This window comes from Poecilia latipinna, unplaced genomic scaffold, assembly GCF_001443285.1.
Source record: "Poecilia latipinna isolate Pla-1442-1.1 unplaced genomic scaffold, P_latipinna-1.0 Scaffold3487, whole genome shotgun sequence".
Classification (NCBI taxonomy): domain Eukaryota; kingdom Metazoa; phylum Chordata; class Actinopteri; order Cyprinodontiformes; family Poeciliidae; genus Poecilia; species Poecilia latipinna.
Window position 1 is genome coordinate 17,690 of NW_015116103.1, and position 3,867 is coordinate 21,556.

Consider the following 3,867-nt stretch of genomic DNA (forward strand, 5'->3'; position numbering starts at 1 on the left):
TTTTTATTAAAGTTATACTGCAGCTTGAATAAAATGCAACTACATAGCAGTTTTTGAGAAGTCTGGATTGCTTCATGTATATTTTGCATCTTGCCTATGACTGTTGCTCATGGAGAGACATTTCAGTATCTAAAACTAATAGAAAAAATTTAAGCAACCTATTTGCATACTGTATGCATACTGAATTTTACTCTTGCATGTAAAATTCATGAGCAGCAAATATAGTACTAGTTATCAATATTGGACCAAAGAAAGCAAGGCAGTTGCAAGCCTTTGAAATTGTGACACTTTTGATGGGTCAGATAGACTCAAGAAATTTTAACAGCAGCTGCGTGGGGGGAGGGAGCCCAATTTAATTTTTTTTCAGGGGGCCCAAGATTCCTGGCAGCGCCCCTGTCCGCAGGGATTAGTGTTGGGACCCAAATTATTCAATTTATATATAAATGACATAGTGAAAGTATCAAACCTTATAAATTATATTATATTTGCAGATGATACAAGTATGTTCTGTACTGGAGAAAACCTTCAACAACTCTCAGAGGAACTCAATACAGAAATGAATAAAATACAACATTGTCACAAACAACAAATTATCACTAAATTTAGGTAAAACTAAATTCCTGATATTCAGAAACTGTAAAAAAACAACAACAAAAAAACAACAACAAGAAAATGCAATTAAAATAACTGTTGACAGTGTTGATTTACAAGAAGTCCATGAAATCAAATTTTTGGGTGTCATACTAGATAATAAATTTATCTGGAAACCACAGATCAGCCTAGTAAAATCTAAAATAGCCAAAAGTGTTGCTGCTATGAGGGGAATTAGATTTGTCCTGGACTACAAATCTTTGTTTATTTTCTATAACACACTCATTGTACCACATTTAACATATTGTGTGGAAGTTTGGGGGAATACATACAAAACAAATTTATAGCTGTAATACGTCATACAAAAAAAATTTATCCGAATACATAAAGTGGGATATTGGGAACACAAACCTGTTATTTTTTAAATCAAATATACTGAAATTCTAGGACCTTGTAATATTTATAACTGTACAATTCATGTTTAAAGTAATAAATCATCAACTTCCACACAATATACAGAAAATGTTTTGTGACAGAGAGGGGGGTTATAATTTAAGAGGAGGACATTTGAAAAAACAATGTATTCGAACAACCAAGAAGAGTTTTTGTTTATTGGTGTGTGGAGTAAATGTCTGGAATGGATTGAATGAGGAGTTAAAAAAAAGTACAAATATAAACCAGCTTAAAAAACTGTTTAAAAATTAACTTATTGGGAATATGTTCTATAAGATGAGTGTACCATAACGTAAAGTAGCTGTTAATCTAAACTGACATATATGCAAGGAGCAATATTAATCTGAGTAATAACCATGAGAGCCTCCTGAGGAGGAGCTGCAGACCTCTTCAGCTCTTGTGGCAGATTCTATCCAAAAGGCAAATTATAATTATATTTTTGGCCTACATGTACTACTTATGGCAGAAAACTGACAGGTGTTTCTTTTTCCCTCTTTTCCTGCAGATTACTGTAAAGATGACAGTCAGCCAAATGATGAGCTGTAGTGATTGAAATCACTTCTGCCTTGGTCTTGGAGTGAACAACTTTTTCAAAGATCATTTTGAAACTCTGAAAATCATTGTACCAATTAACTTTTGTAAACAAATAAAATATAAAATTTTGAGAGAACACACTATTTGTTTCCATTTTGTCTCTACTTGTGCACATAGTTCTGTATATTTAAAGCTGTTTCCACTGTGGGAACCTTTTCAGGAACAAGAGTGGACTTCTAGATTTTTCTCATTTCACAAAAGTAGTTGGAGATCTACAACATAAATTGTCAAGTTACAGGGAGGGGGGATTTTTGGATGGATAAGAATTTCTCTAAATATCCCCAGCATTAGACTGACTTCACTGTTTTTTCATCTCATTCTGGACTCCTCTGTTGCTGTGGGTGGAGATCGGTTTCCCCAGACAAAAGCGGCGCAGTGCAGTGGAGAAGAACACACTCTGATTCAGGGACTGTCATCTACATACTTGGCTCATCTTTCAGATCCCACATTGGAAAAAACAGTCAGACTGGATGAAATGTTCCGGAACAAAAGTGGAAACGAACCTTTCAAGACATTTTAAAGATTGGTCCATTAAAAAAATCTGCCATGTGAGGAGAATGCTTATCATTACTGCTCCCTTTTCACTGTATATTTGTATTATGATTTTTATTAAGATGATGGAGGAGCAGATTTGAATTTTTTATTTCAAAATTAGACATTTATTTTACCTTCTGAGTGTTTAGAAAAGCTCATTGTGTTTCAAAGTTGGGTCATGTTATTAGTTGGACAACAATCTTGTGGAAGCATATGGGTCACTGGTTAGTTGCTCCATTCATACTCTAAAGAAGTTGTGAACTCAGGACAAATTCTTTCCAGAGCAAAAAATTATTTTAGTTATTGATTGTTCTATCAATTATTCTGACAATTTATCAATTAATCAGATAAAAAAATGGCACCTTCCACAGATTTTTCATTAAACCACTTAAGCTTATTTTCACAATATTAGAAATACATTAATAAAGAAATAAGTCAATTCCTTTTTTATATAAGAAAATAAAAACTTTCTTGCCAAAAGTGCAGTAACATAATTTTTTTAGTGAATGCTTGATCATTTGTAGCAAAGGATGGATCTGCAGCTAAAAATCATTCTAACATGAAAAGCTGAGGTCTTTGTGCTCGACTGAACATCAGTACAGAGCAGGGCTGATCTGGTCACCTTTTCTTCAAAGGTGCTTAATAGTAGATTGTTTTTATATTTTACAGAATGTGAACCAGGTGAAGCTAAAACTATGGTACCTCTTGAGGAGTTTTATTTAGTAGAGCAGATTGACAAACGGAGGTTTTTTTTATTTTAAATACAAAATGTAAACAGTTTTTGTACAGTTTTGGATTAATTACTGAGTATGTTGTTCTTTGAGCAAATAGTTTTTACTGAGTCAGTTAACAATTAGCCCATTAACGATCAATTGTTAATGGACTAATTGTTAACTGGTTATTTCAATAATCGATTCATTATGATTAATCATTTCAGCCCTAGATGAAAACCAAACATTTTAAAGCAGGCCTAAGGATGTATGAGACCCTTAGAACAGTTTTATTTGGATGCTCACTTTCACCTAAGTTTACCAAAGTTATTACACAACTAAGAGATTCATTGAGGGTGAGCAAAGTTCAATGTCCCTTTCTTCACATTAACCATAAAAAGAGCTATTAGTTGTTGTACTTCCAGTTACAATGTCCCTGAAACGTGCCTTCAAGTAAATTTTTGTTAACTAGACTGAAACAATGGCATTGTCCTCTGTCTAATTAATGTGACATTGTGGGTGAAAAGTGAAAGGAAATGTGAAACAACATCCATAGAGATGTCTAAATGTGGTTTAAAGGTGCTTGGAGTTGGTTAAATAAGATAAAGCTGATATGCCAATATTTTTGTAAACATGCCACCATGTTCAGAAACCTTTCTGTTCCCTCCCACTGCTCTGGGTTAGAAACATGATGTCACGTCCCAGATGCACCAGGCTTCTGGTACAGCACCGTTATGTTGTTACTGCAGAAAGATAATTATATTCTGACACTGAACATCAGCTTTGAAACAAAGTATTAAAGCAAAAATAGTCATGCATTGTTGAATTGTCACTGTTTTCTCATAAAGTTTAGTCACTGAACTTCAGTATTAAATTGTTTTCTAACAAGATTAAAAATATATTTCTCCTGGAGATTAGCATATATGTCTCCTCTTTTCATGGTGGTTGGTGGGGGGGGGTTGCAGAAGGGAGGGGGTGCAGAGGG

At 34.0% G+C, this 3,867-nt stretch overlaps 1 long non-coding RNA gene across 1 annotated transcript in view; it reads left to right on the top strand.

Moving 5' to 3' along the window:
- The window catches only part of LOC106941076 (uncharacterized), a 16,060-nt gene extending 14,342 nt beyond the window's left edge, over positions 1-1,718 (top strand). The window contains exon 2 of the long non-coding RNA XR_001423254.1: positions 1,550-1,718. This is a non-coding gene — a long non-coding RNA (uncharacterized LOC106941076). The remainder of the gene's footprint in view (positions 1-1,549) is intronic.
- The last annotated feature ends 2,149 nt before the right edge of the window (positions 1,719-3,867 follow it).